Raw genomic sequence first — 17,391 nt, forward strand, 5'->3', positions numbered from 1 at the left:
CTCTTGATTTTTTTCTTTCTCAATAGCCAGTGCTGCACTGATCACACGCTGTCCTGACTTCAAAGCTGACTTGGCATCAGAGGACTATGCTTCCACGGCCTCATAAGGTCTCAGTTCCACCTATTCTCTCTGCGTTAGCATCCCAAGTTAGTCTGACTGGTCTGTGTTTGAAGTGCATAATCAAGCGAATCACACTTTAGCTTTTATCTCACTGTGGGGCCCTTCATTTTGGGCCCCTTAAACAAAAGCATTACTAAAACCCATTGCAAACAGTGGGCCCAACATGGAAAAGTGATCCTGGACTGGTATTACAAAGCCATGGGTTAAAGGGAATTGAAAGATTAAGTGATGGTTGTGTCCATAATGAGTTTAAAGCAGTTAATCCTCTCCATCTGGGTCTGACAATTGCTTGATATTTATGGTTGATCATCAGGCTCACTTGGTTTGTTATTCTTTATGAATAGCTTATGAATGAAAGGAGGTGGAGTGTTTAGTTTTCATTCAGGTCCTTTAGTGTTCACACTATGATACTGGTTTTATCTTATAGGGGTTTCCACCTATTTGTGTGTGTGTGTGTGTGTGTGTGTGTGTGTGTGTGTGTGTGTTTTGTTAGGGGAAATTGTCTAGGTCTTTCGGAGGATCATTCAGAGCAGACATTTTAAGCTAGATGGCCATGCCCTATGTGTTTTAGTCTTAGAGAGGATTACCAATATATTAGATCAGACAGAGCAGAGCAGAGCTTAATTTATACCTTTATGAAATATGAGTGTATACCCTGTTCCAACTCTCTTCTTTTAACACTGCAAGATCTGGAATGTGTTTATCAACCATTGTTCTGATTAACCTTTCTCTGGCTTAGTTCATGGTCAAATCTAATGTTCCTCATATTTATTGGATCTACAAAGTAGTCTACACAACATTCTTAAGACTTTTTCATGTATGACTCTTGATGCCAGGGTATTGCGCTGAGTGCGTCACTGCATGTGTCTCATGGCTGATGGCTCTGCAAGACTCCACCTTTAGCCCATTTTTGTGATGGATGGGTTTATGGCTCTATTCTTGTCTTCGGTGTCACTGGGAATCCAGCCATGCAGAACTGAGTAGGTGACCTTTCTTTCTTTCTATTTTTATTTTAAATTTTTTTAATAATCGACTCATATAAGATGGCAGAGGATAGATGACCCGCTGTTATATTAAGTATCTTTTTAAATAGACTTGGCAGATTAGTCTGGTCGACTTGCCAGCAAATATAATAGCACCTTCATTGCTAAAAATTGTATATGGATGTTTTGTCATACTTTGTGTCATGTTTCACAAAATCTGTTTAATCACAAAAAAAAAAAAAAGTCTTGCTCTGTATGCATTTCTTACATAAGTGTTGCATTTAAAGCTAAATGTTCAGTCTGTGGTAGAAAAGATATTGACCACCAGAGGGCTCTGTGCAGCATCAACAACCTGCATGCATTTTACAGTGTATGAGAAAAGTACTGAAAATGCCACCTTCAGATTTTAGTTAAAATAAAATCAACAGCATTTAATAGATACGCATGCTTAATCGGAGTCTAGCCAAATATCCCAAGCATTACTTGTGCACATGCACTTACACCCACAAACAAAACTGTGAGCCATAAACAATAAAATCAACTTGATCCCATTGACATGCAGTCTTCAAACAAGTGCTGACAGCCTTCACTACATGTTCAGGACTTTTGAAAGTGCATTAATGTTCAACCTACTGTGTAGCTTGCCTCTAGAAAGAAATGCCTGTTTGATGCAAAGCATTCGGAAAATGTAATTAGTTTATAATTTTCGTTTCATTCATTTTGATTTGTAATAACAATAATAGTAATAATAATAATAATAATAATAATAATAATAATAATAATAATAATAATAATAAATTTTAATATGACTATCAAGATAAAAATTCATAAATGAAAGAAGAAATATAAATGTATTAAAACAGGTGGTATGCATTTTTGAGATTTGTTTGTGAGCCATATATTAAGTTCCCTTTCTAATATATTAAAATAATTTTAACTTTCTCCAGTAGAAATTTATCTTCAGGCTTTATACATTAATAAACACAATAGTGTACATTGGATTTTAGGTTCTGGTGGGCTATAGAAGGATGATGTGTAGATAGTATGTGTAATGTGTGCTAGCTTGAGTGAACTTGGCCTCTCGCTCCAGCCATCACAAGTCCTCTATGGTTTTTGTCACTGTGGTTGAAATTGTCATAGTGTTTTTCCTCTGCTTTTTTGCATTTTTTTTTGCCTTTGCCGAGTTCACCCAGCGGCAGGTAAAGGCAGTGGGCTCGCACCTACTGAGGGTCTTATAAAACATAATACATTACTGAATAAAAGCATCAAAAGGCAAATGTGAAATGATAAATGCTAGGGTAATATTAGAGTTAGTTGTGAACTGCTTAAATTTGATAAAACTACAACTTCAATGTTCCTGTACTTGGAATTGGAATATCGAAGTTCTCAATATTATAAATGTAAATTTTTTTTTTCTGGAACTCTATGCCATTTCAAAGCATGTGTATTCCAACTAGTGTGGCAAATGTTTTTTGTTGTTGTTGTGGATTGATGCAAATTGTGGTATGTATATATAAACATACCACAATTTGCATCAATCTAATTACATCAATCTATATATATATATATATATATATATATATATATATATATATATATATATATATATATATATATATATATATATATATATATATATATATATATATATATATATATATATATATATATATATATATATACATACTGTGTATATATATATATATATATATATATATATATATATATATATATATATATATATATATATATCTATATAGATAGATAGATAGATAGACAGACAGACAGATAGATAGATAGATAGATAGATAGATAGATAGATAGATAGATAGATAGATAGATAGATAGATAGATAGATAGATAGATAGATACTGTATTTTATTTATGTGTATGTGTATATATATATAAAAACCCAAGAATCTGAATTCCTCACACCCACCTGTCTGGCACCAACAACCATGTCCCATTTTTTTTGGTTTCTAATGTTTGATTGATGTTTGATAAGTTTAATGAAACTGCAGACTTATAGCTGCATTATATGCACCTTTGAAATGAACCCTTACACTTCTGCTAATTATGTTGCAGCAGAACAATGTTTTACAGATTCTAATAAAAGACTCTGTACAGATTTCATTATACATGTTCTCTGTGAGACAGTGGTATCTGCTGTATAACTAACAGGTTCCTTTGACAGGGTCTATATGTTGATACATAGCTATGACAGTTCTTTGCTTCTCTGGCACCTGTAGCAATGAGCTGTCCTCTTCTGGGTAGGCAATTAGAAATGCTGATTAAGCATAATCTCTAGGGAGATCCACGGGCACTGTAAAGCCTCTCAGTGAACTCACACATGCACATGCACTCAGCCTGACGCCCCCATTTGCCAGTAATCCTTCACAGTTCAGCCAATGTAGGCGTTGCACGCGAAAGCCTCAACACCCCATGCCAACCACCTTTAACACCACTGACCTAAAAGCCTGACAGACACACATGTGCATGACTATACACACACACACACACACACACACACACACACACACACACACACACACACACATACACACACACACACACATCACCCCGTACACATGCAGGCCTTGTGTGAAGGATTTCTCTTCATCTCTCATTTTTTTCCCTTTTTCATGGGGCATTTTTTTCATTTGCTCTACGACATTTGTTCATGCAGCTGAACATGTGCAGCACAATTTCTTGATTCTTCCAGGGGCAGACAGCTGCGGTGCAAATTACACTAAAGCCGTTTGCTTTGGGAGGATTAGGGCCATACAGTGTGTGTGGAGTGGAGGCAGGGGGTTCAGGCTTCCCCATGGGTCATATTAACCCCATCCAGGCAAAAAAAAAAATGCACTCAGCACCCTCTCTGATGACTCCTACTATCCCTTATGAAGATTAGAGAATAGCCTAGTTATCATTAAGTCAGTTCTGAAGTATTAAAGGAAGCAACAAACATGACTAAGTTTGTCTTATGTGAGTTTTTTAAACAGAGGTTTATAATGTATACAGTTTTGACCATGGAAGAGCCGATTATAAGCTGTCACTCTGCTCCAACTTTAAACATGAATCATTTTAGCACGGAAAAATATATTGATTTCCACAGGAAGAAGTTAAAACCCCTGAAAAATTGTGTCGGTAATACGACCCCTTCCAGCAGAGAGAAGGGATTTTTGTTATACTAAGAGACTTTGTGCGTATGACTCTTGCCCTCCGATTAGTCTCTTCAAATTCGCAAGCTGTGCCAACTAAGGAGCCTTTTATTTTGGCTTCTCGTGACTGATGCATGGCCAGGAGTCTTATCCAGCTGGGCAAGAAGTATGATATGTTTCTTCTGTTGACAGACTTTGGATAGGCCTTCTTTGCCCTGAAAACATTACGAAAAGAACATGCTAAATTCCAGTTTCGAACATGTTAAATAACTTGTATTTAATAAGGAACATGGTAACAGAATAACAATTGAAAATATTGGCTATATTCCATTTCAGCATTCCATGATTTTATATATATATATATATATATATATATATATATATATATATATATATATAGATGTTAGATGTTAAAGGGTACAGATGTTAAAGAGGTTTGAAGCTCTTATTAAAGCTCTATGTTTTTAAACAGTTTGATATGTTTCCATAAGTTTTACCAAGGGATATCACTCAGTCAGTAAGAATTCGTACGGAGCACCATATCATTGCATCTGTACGCCAATTTGGGTTTCTTCCTCTTACTAAGACAGAAGGAATTTTCTTCTCACCTATTGTAAAATAACAAAGGCCATTTTTTAGGGAAGCTGTGTTAACAGACAGAATCCATGTGCTCTGGGGGCTTGGCCCTCAATTCCATGCTTTACCAAGACATTTTGCTAGACCAGATGAGGTAGAGTATAAGTAGTGAAATGAATCAGTTGTTTGGATCTTTGTTAAATTATCAAAATTCTGTTCACATATTCTAAACTATGAAACTATGTTTATATTTTTTCCTGATATTGTATAAGCAGGTTGAGAAAGTTCCCTATCCCTTTGGTAAATCTCTTTTTTAGAGTCAGATTGATAGTTCACAACAAAACAAGACTTTTTGAGAGGCTTACTGAAGATGTGTGGACAACACTTGACCTGGACTCAAGCAGTGCGAAACCTTACACCACCTATCTGGTGAAATTGAACCTTCTAGTACCCCACATCTGGGTCATGGCAAGTGTGGTCGTGTATATAGAGGTTCATGTTTGCAGTCATGAATGTGTGTTAAACCTGTATCTCCTCAGTGATTAGAATACCATCTGCACTTACCTAGGTGTCATTATCTCTTTGTGGGTTTGAGGCAGTGCTCTGGCTGACATGATAGTGTCTTTATGACCACCCACATTTGCTGTTTTGCTGTCAAGAGTTCTCAGAGACCTTTCTACTTTACCTGAATGAAGACACTAAGTGATTTGATGTGAGAGCTTGTATGAGTGAATATGAAGCATTTAGGATGAATTTAATTATATATGTATGTATTAAATACATACAGAATCACAAAATAGCATTTCAAAATGCCCTTTTTAAAATTGCATCTCTCGCGGTAACAAAAAAAGAGTAATTTAATTTTTATTATACAGAGAAGGTGTTGTTTCATGGATCATGCAATTATAGTAGGTTTTAGCTCAGACAAACACACAAGAACTGCTGTATAGCTAAACATTTTGTGCACAGTACTCTTCATTTGTGAGCATATTGTCAGGGAAGAAATGGAGACACAGTTTTACTTATTCGTTTCTGTTTAAAATGTTGTAAAACCCTACATTATATTGACTTTATTCAAGTGAATAAAAATTATTATGACCAGCAATTCAATTAAAATTATTTTAGTTGTGCTATGGCTTTTAGGCTTTTTTACAAAGCAGATTTACAGAAATCCATGTCTGGACCTATATCCCAAATTAGCCAGCCAGAATATGAATGAAACCTTGAAAGGCATCACAATCAAAAGTGATTCCTACCTTCAATATGAATGTTACAGGATATAAAATACAGGCAGAAATTCTAAACAGAATCCCCAAACACCAAACAATGTAATTAGCTCATCATTTTCAAAATTCTAGAAACTGTTCATTTTGATCATTGCAAATACATTGGATCCTGATATGTTCCAACACTTTTCAGGTATTGTGAGGTAAGACCATTCTGTGCAAGTTTTTTGTAATATATTATGGAACATGAAATTATGGAAAATGAAACCTTTCTGGGAACTATATCCTAAAGATCAGGCACAGACACAATCAAATTTCCTGGTTCTAGAAAAAAACTACATCTGCTGCATTCTGCACTAACTGAATGTCAGTGAGTTTAGACGTCATACAGGCATAGAGAAACTTTTTCTTTGTTATGTAACATTACATTTATTTTAGCAAAGTGTCTTTAATGCAAAATGGCTGCCCTAGTAATGTTATCTTAATGAGAGTCAATAATGAGAGACAATTTTAATGTTCTCCAAACCTTATTGTATGAAGTCTGATGTTATGAGTAAGATTTCTTTTAGTAAAGGAAGGACATTGCCATTGACCTTTACTGATAGGTGTCAGGTTGGTTTTCAGAGTGAGACACAGAGGCTGAGGGAAGCCAAACATTTCCTAACAAAGCCCCTCCACTGGGGAATTCAGCCTCGAGAGCAGCTGCAGAAACAAGAGCCCTACCTGCAGATGTACAGAACTCAATCTAGGAAACAGCTAGCCTCTAATCCTCAAATGTTCCTTGGAGAATTGTCAACAACTTCAAACAGCACCACAAAAAGACGAGGCCAGGATTTTATATCTATGGACATTGTTGCCAAGATTTTTAAGGACATTCAGATGCTTGTGCAGTAGAGTGAAAGACACAATGTGTTAAAAAGTTGTTCCTAATATTGAGAACCACTGCCTATGTTTTTCTACTTCTGTGTAATGTGGGTTTTTCTATAAGAGCCATATCACAGTTATAAGCAGCTCAAATAATTTTCTCTTATACTTCTACGGAGAATGTATTTAGTATTATGCGTGACTTATAATCACAAGCATAAATATTGTACACTTACATATTAAATTTACATTTATGGAATTTGTCAAATGCCCTTATTCAGAGGAACAATTGAGTAGTTTAGGGCAGCAGTGGCAGTCTGGTGTTGCTGGGATTTTAAATATGAGTACTGTATATTAGGATTATGATAAACATATTTACCCTCCAAGCACAGCTTTAATCCACCTGTTTAGTTCTTTAGTTTTTACAGTTTATAAGAAATTTTAACATTTGTTTTACATTTCCCAAATTTCTTATTTTCCCATTAGTTATGAGCAATATAAATGGGCATCATGGATGTGCACTGGTGGGAATAAAAACAAAAATAAGTAAAAATAAGGAAATATTATAAACAAAAATTATAATTAAATGATTATTATAAAAATAAAAAGTGTTCCTCTACAGTTAACACTAAATGGTTTTGTTTTGGCTCAAAATGTTCATGAAGGTTAAGGTAGTGTGAGTTTTCTGCTGATGAAAATGTAGTGGTTTATGTTGTGGGTGGTGGTGTGTGGCGTGAAGCGTGCCATGGACAGGGCTGCAGTATCCGTAGCGACCGCAGAAGTGACAGCTGCAGGTGCCGACACAGGGCCTGGAGGAGAGCGGATGGCCCAGTGGCAACTGTTGGCCTAATGCTGCTGGGATAAATAATAAAACAACTGTTAGATAAGGACTTCTATTCAAATGAAAAAAAGCCAGAGAGAGAAGAGGAGAGATGGGGGAGGCAATGACAGGCATAACCCATAGCAGAACTCTAAATCATCGCCGTTTGGCAAGAGAGATCACGGTTGAGGTTTAATTAAACAGATGTTGCGATGAATATTTCAACTTGGGAGAAACTGGATATGGAGCGAGGTGATGTAATTTACAGAGGGATCAGTAAACAAGGCTCAGAGCACACGTGGATGGGGTGCTGAAGCTGTTGTAGTGTCATGGTCCTCAATGACCCTGCATGTGTATACATGTGTATAAGCATAGAAGTGCTTCACTAAGAAATATAGCCTAAAACTATGAAAATGACAGATTTACAGAATTAAAAATATCTAGTAAATTAACACATACTGTATAAATGTTTGAAATGAAGTGTATGACAATTTTGAGAAAATACAGATTTAAATAAACATTAAGGCTTTCTGTGTTGTGCTACACAATTGCTGACATTATGTATTGCTGTATATTAATAATGCTTTGTCTAATCCATCTGACCCAAACCCAAACCTTAATCAATCTATTTATTTACCTGAAATTTTAATTTACATCATCATGCAGATGTTTGGTCCCCACAATGATGGAAATACATGTTCAGATAGCCTTCACCCTCTCTGAAATTCTGGAATTGAAATGATGCTCAGGTTGTCTTTTTTTTTTGTATGTATGTATACATGTAAATGATATTCTTATACTTAGTACTAGTTTTAGTATTACTTCTATTTTTACTTCCATATCTACTACTTCTACTGCTATTCCTACTTATAATAGTATTAATACGGCAGCTATTTCTACTAATACTATTATTACTACAGTACTACTTGTATTGCTACAGTAGACCTACTTCTGCTATTAATATTTTTACCAGGGAAAAGTCCACAAAGATTAAATAGAAGCATTCAAGACATGTTACACCAATTCAATTAAATACATTTGCCAAAAGGTACTTAAATGCTTGTGTAACGTGACCCCCTGTTGTGGTGCATGCTGAAATTCTGGAAGTATCATTCTGAGCTTGTTGTAAATTTATAACACGTCTCTTGTGCAGGCTAGATGCAGGAATCCTGTCTAGTACAGTGAAAACTTTTATGAATAACTTAGAGAAAAGGCAAGTCACCATGTTGGTTTAAAATTCAAATTGAACTTACTTCTACTGAGTACTTATGAAATATGATGCTAGACTTGTGGAGATGAAGACGCTCAGTGCTGCTCATTAATGAAGTTTTTTGAAAAGGTTCTGTTTTTTTTATTTAAGAGTGAGCAAGATTTTCATGAAGTTCAGCAACATGATTGTATATGTGCACTCCTATTCTGAGATGTTCTTTGGCCTCAAATGTTGGGTGCTCTTCTTAAAAACAGTCATGTAATGCACCTCTTAGTATTTAACCAATAGGCACTGGCCAGGACCAGCTCATACTTATGAGCTTTCTCTACCTCCTCTGGGTTTTTTCCTCACTGGTCCAATATGCCTGGTATGGAGCGAGCTCAGCAGAGAAACTCTATCTGCTTTTTGCCTTGGGACTCTGGCCCTGAGTGTAACTTTCCCATTAACTAAAACAAATGCTGCCATATTTTTAGCCTCTGTAATTACCCTGTCTCAGCATCCTGGCTCTCAGAAGAAGCATATATATACTCTCCACCGTCACCCTGCTGGCTAACCCCCTACTATTGCTCGGACACATCTAACCCTCCCTTGTAACATAAATCTGGAGTAAGATCATTAAAATGAGGTGGGGGTTGATGCCGACATCCCTGCGACGTGGGCTGCAGCATAGAGGTGTGATTTTTCCACTTGGATCATGTGAACATGTTCTAGGTATGAAGATGACATATTACATGTCTGGTTTTTAAATTACACAGCCATGTTTGCACAATTGCTTTTAAAATGATAAAAATAAGCATGATTTTGAATGATGTTTGAAAGCTGAGATCATAAGTGTTGGTCATTTGCTTAATATGATCTGTAACATTAAATCTTATTACAACATTTCCCTCAACCCATCAGGCTCCTCAACACACAAAACTGAACTGTTACAACCTGAACCCAACACACACTTAATACTCATTTCACTTCACTTCAAACACATGTCATGTCTTCAGCACCACCCATTTTATATTAATCATATTATATTGTTTTGCATATACATGCTGTTTTGCACCTCTCAATTGCTGATATTGCTGTTTTTGCACAACATTGTGTTTATGTTTACAAGTACACTCTTGTTTATACTTCTTTTGCACATTGTACTGTATAACATATTATACATTAGGTTTACTCGTCTGCGCTATTTTGTGTTTCGTGTATCTGTCCCACACTGTCTTGTGTTGTCTGTTTGCATTGTCTTTTGTCTGCACTGTTTGCACTCGGTTGCACACAAGCACACACTTCACTGTGTACTGCATTAGCTATATATGGTTGAAATGACAATAAAAGCTTCTTGACTTGACTTGACTTGACTTGACTTGACTTGACTTGACTTGACTTGACATCTCCAGTGTCAGAGAAGAAATCCACACAAACAGAGCTACAACTGCACAACAGATTCATTTTTGCTGCTATAACACAGAGTGTTATCCGTGTCCACTCATCTCAGAATCTCTGTGATTAAAGGCATTCTCCATCCCTTAGAGGCCTCTTGGCACTGACAAAAGCTGTCATTCCTCTGCGAGGTCGGAGTGTGCCAGCCAACAGCTGCAAAGCTCAAGCCTATCCAGCAGAACTGCCGCCTGCCCATTAGTGCAATCCCAGCAGCCGCTGGGCCACCGGGTGGCCAGCGCCACGCAAGTGTTAGGCTCAGAAGCCAGAGCCACCAGAGGCCCAAGCCAGTCAATACCACCATTGTTTCATGACAGAGCACCCAGCTTCTGCAGCAAATCACACATTACTGAGGCCCAACACATGGTGCAATATTAATTTCACCATCTTATCAAAGTCAAAGAAAGCACAGGGCACAGTACTTACCATGATGTGATATTTAATTACATAGGGTGACCAAAGCTCGCTTGACAAAACCAAAAATGATTGATGCAAGCTGTGGATGAAGATCTATGAGTAAATGAATGTACAACATTTAAATGATAGCTTGTCTGTCTGACCACTCTAGTTAAATAACACAGTCACAGTATCAGGTATAATTCAAGTAAATGCCAGTGAGTTGAAGGGCTGTTGATCTTTGACCTGAAACTGGCATATGTGCAGTGCTTTTAAAGAGCTTTTGTGGGTCAGTCGCTGTGTTCCACTAACTAAAATGACTGACATAAGTGACATTATTCATTTTTTTTATGTTTTCAAGATATAGACTTGATACTGTAGATAGTAGCCCATGTATGAGCTTAAGTTAGCCAATTATAGTTTCTGTTAATTATAAAAAAATAATTGTGTTATTGTTGTTTTTTCCCCCAAATGTTTACTGAACATCAGAAATATTCTATAAGGTGTTTTAATACGTTAAAACACCTCCCATGTTTAATAACCAGTGCCATACTCTGTGTCTGAATGAATGCATTTATTATATCACATTGGCCATCAGAAAGTTTACTTTGTCACGCAGTGAGCTGAATGAGTGCTAAGATTTAGCATGACACCTGATATATCCATGATACCAGAAGCTGCTGCAGAGGTGTTACTAAATACTGTAGCACACGTCTCTTTACTGAGCTCTCAGTACACACGTCTCCAACTCCCTCCAGCCAATGGGATCTGAACTCAGACCGAGATCAGGAAAGTGCTTAATCAGTCATCTAAACATAACATGGTATAGGAAACTATCTGAGCCTTTTTTTAAATTAATGTTTCTATTCCTTGTTATTTTAAGATAGGAAAAGTGATTATGTTACAAAAAAAGGTGGTTCCAAGATTTCTTGTTGAAGTTTTTCTGTAAAGTTCAATATGGTCTCATATTTGTAAATTTGTAACAAATTACAGTGCTCAGTCATTTTTTTGTATTAAATCAAATTATTGGAAAGGCATTAAAGGGGGGTAATATTTAAATAAAAATGAGAAGCAGGTAATATTTGGTTTTAATTTGCCTTTACAGAAGGTGGTACATTAAACTGTGATTCCTGAAGGGACAGATGATTTTGATGTAGGGGAGAGATGTAGGTTTAAGATAACTTACAGGAGACACTTTTAAAACGTCTATTTCAGTCGACGGATTTATAAATATTATGAATGCATATTTAATAAAGAACAAAAACTGTGAAAAATAACCTTGATGAAATTAGTAAATACACACTTTTACTGACATCTAGAGGCAGAAACCGAATTTGCAACAGCACATAATACTGTCATTAAAAATTAAGCAGTAAGGAGTCATGTTTTTTTTAAAACTCAAACAATACAATATTGTCTATTTTTGGATCAACATTGATGGTGGATGTGACATAATTAAAAGTGTTCAATATCCAACAGTGCAAATTCCTTTGTTTAAACTAAAATAATATGAATGATCTGAATTTACTGCTGATGTTTTTACCTTTTAGTGTAGTAGATTCTATGTGTGTTTTAATGGTGAGTTTATAGGATAGCATTACAGAGTGTAATCCTTCTCTGTGCATTCTGTGGGTCAATACCCACGACCTCCTCTCCCTCCCTCAAGCATTACACTACCAACAGCTGAATCAGCAGGGACAAAACTGGCTGCTCTCCGTGCAAAAATGAGTGCTGTATACATGCACACACACGCACGCACGCGCACACACACACACACACGCACACATGCACGGACATACTGTGGGCCTAAACATTTTGCGTATTGGACTGTACATTTATTTCTGTCTGGAAATAAATCTTCGTTGGAAACTGAAGCCATGTTTAATGGGCTGCTACTGCAAAACATTCGTGCTGTACATTTTGAATTAAAGTGCTGCACTAAGCACTCACAAATGCTCAGAGAGAGACTGTGGGTGGTCTTGGGATTTAGGCTTGTCATGGTGAAAAAACTAAATTAGACTACATACCTAGAAATATTTCTGAGCACACTCAGAAAAAAAATATTTTGAATATTTCATAAAAACTATTTGCTGATTTATGCAATTACTTTTCAATACTATTAATTTTATCTCGACATTTTTTTTCTTTTTTTTTTGGTTTTGCTTACGTCTGAACACTCCCTTAATATTGTTCTATGACATAATTTTGACATTGTGGTGAAGGAAATGTAAAGCATATGCACATCACTCGAAAGACTATCTGTCTTAGGAGATAACATGATTCCTCACAAGGGGGAGCCAGAAACTTACACGCTCACTTCAGAAAGTGTTTAGGGCTGTGGAGCTGGGGCCTATGAGCCTATGAGCACTGAACTTTAAGGTGCACATTCACACACTCAGTGGTTAAAAACATACATACATACATACATACAAAAAAAACCTCCTGACTACACTACGCTATAGAGTGCACTTGTACCACACAGCATTCAAACCCTGAAATTCTGAAAAATGTATAAAAATGTCCTGCAAAATCTGTGTATAATATAAAAAATGCAGTACAAAAATAAATAAATAAATGGCAACAAAAACAGAAAAAGAATAAAAGAAAATATAAACAGCCTTGTGGGAAATGTTAATTACAGCATTTCAGTGTATACAAGAATTAAGCAATCTTACTTTTTTGCTTTTAACACATTTTAGTTTTAGAATCTTGTAATGCTTGATCTGCTGTAGCAACCCCTGATGGGAGCAGCCTAAATAATAATAATAATAATAATAAGAAGAAGAAGAAGAAGAAGAAGAAGAAGAAGAAGAAGAAAAGAAGAAGTAGTTTTAGAAGCTTCTAATAAATGTTTAGTTTTTTTCCCTTACTTTCTTCGTTTCTGGCTTTTTCTAATAAAACCTGTAATTATAGAACATTGTGTAAAAGAAGTGAAGAGAAAACATAAAAAAAAGTAAAATTATAATCAGGATCAATGTCTTCTACTGGACAAGCCGCCACTGTTGGGCATTTGAACAAGGCCATTAACACACTCTCTGCTCCAGGGATGCTGTATCATGACCGACCCTGTACTCTGACCCCAGCTTTCTAACACTCTGGAAAATAAAAAAATAAAAAACTATCCTATTATGTACGTCACATGTAAAAACCCCATAATAACATTTGCAATGAAAATTTAATTTGTTTAGATGCGGGGATTCCAATTATTTTTACTTTGGTCCTCATATTTGCAAAGGTGGCAAAAGTACACACATCCTTCACTTAAGTAGTAGTTAAGTGCAGATGCTCATGTTTTAAAATATTGGGGGAAAGGTGAAGTTAAAGTAAAAAGTTTTGTGCTCTGACATGTACTTAAGTAAAAAGTAGCCATTAATACTACCCGTTTTAGTGTCACGCTGGTAATTGGACATCTCGTCATATTAAAATTAGCACTGTCAATCGATTCAAATATTTAATGCCGATTAATCGCATGACTGTCATGAGTTAATCGCACATAGGGTATATTGGTAGAAGAATGCTGAGAATGGAGCCACCAGGAAGGAGGAAATGAGAAAGGCCAAGAAGGAGGTTTATGGATGTGGTAAAGGAAAAAATCAGGTAGTTGGTTTGAAAGAGGCAGATGTAGAGGACAGGGGGCTATGGAGACAGATGATCCGCTGTGGCGACCCCTAATGGGAGCTGAAAGAAGAAGAAGAAGAAGAAGAAGAAGAAGAAGAAGAAGAAGAATTACAAATATTTATCTGCTCTAAATGTACCTTAAATGAATACTTTCAAATTTTTTAATACTCTAATCAACGTGGGCATGGACAAATATTTATCTGCTCTAAATGTACCTTAAATTAATACTTTCAAATTTTTTAATACTCTAATCAACGTGGGCATGGACAAATATTGATGCTTTAAGCAAATGTATGTTTATTATTTGTAAAACCAAACTTAAACTAGAGCATAAAGACAATATTCTTGTTAATGTTTTAAAGTAATTATGGTGTTTTAAATTACAGACACATTTAAAAACTTCCATTTATGTCTAATATTTTATAAAAGATGTTCCTACTTACAAGAAAACAATATCTTTGAACAGTTTCAGTCAGGTTTTAGGCCCCATCATAGCACAGAAACTGTTATGATGGAGCCTAAAACCTGACTGAAACTCTTCAAAGACATTGTTTGAAGGTACAAGGTTCAGTTCTAGGACCCCTGCTTTTTACAATATACATGATTCCCTTGTGAAATATTATTAGACGGCATGGGATTAGCTTTCACTGTTATGCTGATGATACCCAACTATATATCTAATCGAAACCAGGCGATAGCTCAATTGGCTCGGATAACTGAGTGTGTCAAAGGATTAAAAGATTGTATGACTCATAACTTTCTATTGTTAAATTCTGATAAGAAAGAGTTTTTGCTCATCAGCCCAAAAACCAAAAGTACACAGATGCTCCAGCATTTCAACCTGCATTTAGAAGGATGTACTGTAACTACCAGTTCAACTACCTGGGAGTTATTTTAAACACCAACTTGTCTTTTGTAAATCATATCAACCATATTACAAAAACAGACTTTTTCCACTTTAGAAATATTGCTAAGCTATATCTGATGCAGAGAAGCTCGTCCATGCATTCATGACCTCCAGACTGGACTATTGTAATGCATTACTAAGTGGTTGTCCTGCATCATTAATAACCAAGCTACAGTTAGCCCAGAATGCTGTAGCCAGAGTTCTCACAAGGTCAAGAAAATATGACCATATAACCCCAATCTTATCATCCCTACAATGGCTACCTGTTAAGATTTGAATTGACTACAAACTACTGCTACTTACTTATAAAAACACTAAATGGTTTGGCTCCCATGTATATATCCAGTCTTTTAACACGCTACAATCCGTCACGCTCCTTGAGATCTGAAAACTCCGGACTTCTAGTAGTTCCTAAAATAGTAAAGTCCACTAAAGTTGGTAGATCGTTCTCACAATTAGCTCCTAAACTTTGTAATAGTGTTCCTGAAAGTGTTCGGGGCTCAAACACTCTCCCAGTTTGAGTGCAGATTAAAATATTTTCTTCTTAGCAAAGCCTGCACATAACACACACCACATATCCTAACCTTGTGCTCCAGTACATCTAATCACATGCACATGATCAACTTCCCATCCCGTTCCCCATCCCAAGGCATTCTGAGATTGAGCCAGTCCATGTCCCACCTCATGAAGATTGTAGACCTTTAAAGAAGTAGATGCCGACCGGCAACATCCCGAACCATATAGAAACGTACCGGCACCATTTGGATTTCACTTTATGTAGCGTTTGGACATTGTACCTCTTTGAGTGTTTAAAGGCTCTGGCATGGATAAGCTGGTGTTGGATCTATGATGATCGCAAATGTTAAGCTATTTTATGAGTTGCTCAGTTGCTCCTGGTTCCATAATCTTAATGACTGTATAAGACTGTAGAGAGGACATTAATCGCAATCACACACTCTGGTGCTCATGTTAGTTCTCACTCTCCAGTGTTCCATATTGTTTTAAAGACCATAATCACACTCTTGATATCACCCAAATGAGGATGGGTTCCCCTTCTGTGTCTGGTTCCTCTCAAGGTTTCTTCCTCATAACATCTGGGGGAGTTTCTCCTTGCCACAGTCGCCATGGCAATGCTCATCAGAGATGAATACACACCGTTCACCTTAACTCTTGAATTCTGTAAACCTGCTTTGAGACAATGTTTGTTGTGAAAAGCGCTATAGAAATAAAGTTGAACTTGATCTTAAATTACGTAAATCTTATGGACACCAAACAGAACTTTTGCTATGTTTCCACACGGATGGTTAATGAGGTAATACTGGCGAAACTGTACCTCTTATAACTTTCATTCGGATTACATAATCAGAGAATATTTGTATTCAGTGTGAATTGGTTTATTTAAAAGTAGACTTTTCGAGCTTTCTATTCATATATTTTATTATGTCTGCGTGGCAAATATTCACTGAGATTCAGGGTGTTTTATTTGTGTGTCTGTGAAGAGAGATGACTGAGATGTCAAAAAGCGCCCCCTGTCTGTTTTACAAAAGCACAGCGTTTTGTTGTTATTATAAGTGTATACTAATAAAAGAACTTTACAGATTTTAATGATACATTGCTCTTATATGTACAATGAAAAAGTTTAAGTTTCGTCGTTATAAGGAAAAAATGCCACAAAACGAGTTGGCGCGTTTGTCAACTCCAGATGCTAAATTGTCGGATGTGCGCACCATGGCGGATTTTGGTGCTGATTTGACACTTGGCGCATCAGGAAAAGAAATGTTTAGTGATAAAAATATATATTATTTATATATATTTATATATTACTACAAAATTAATTTAATATTTTGTTACCTAATGAATGTATCCAGGCTTAACATCCGCCATATAAAACACAATCAGAGAAAAGAAGATGATGTTCAGGTGATCAGGAATGTCTCTTTTCTCAGTCATGTTTACATTGCAACTCTGTCTCATCCACGTGTCTCATCCACACTTCTTGTTGCTTCTGCCTTACTTTTTGTTAGTTTTTTAAACTAACAAAAGGCTCTCCCAAAATATTTAATTAAGTTCTGTAGATCC

The sequence above is a fragment of the Silurus meridionalis genome, chromosome 10 (genome assembly GCF_014805685.1).
Source record: "Silurus meridionalis isolate SWU-2019-XX chromosome 10, ASM1480568v1, whole genome shotgun sequence".
In the NCBI taxonomy this organism is placed as follows: Eukaryota; Metazoa; Chordata; class Actinopteri; order Siluriformes; family Siluridae; genus Silurus; species Silurus meridionalis.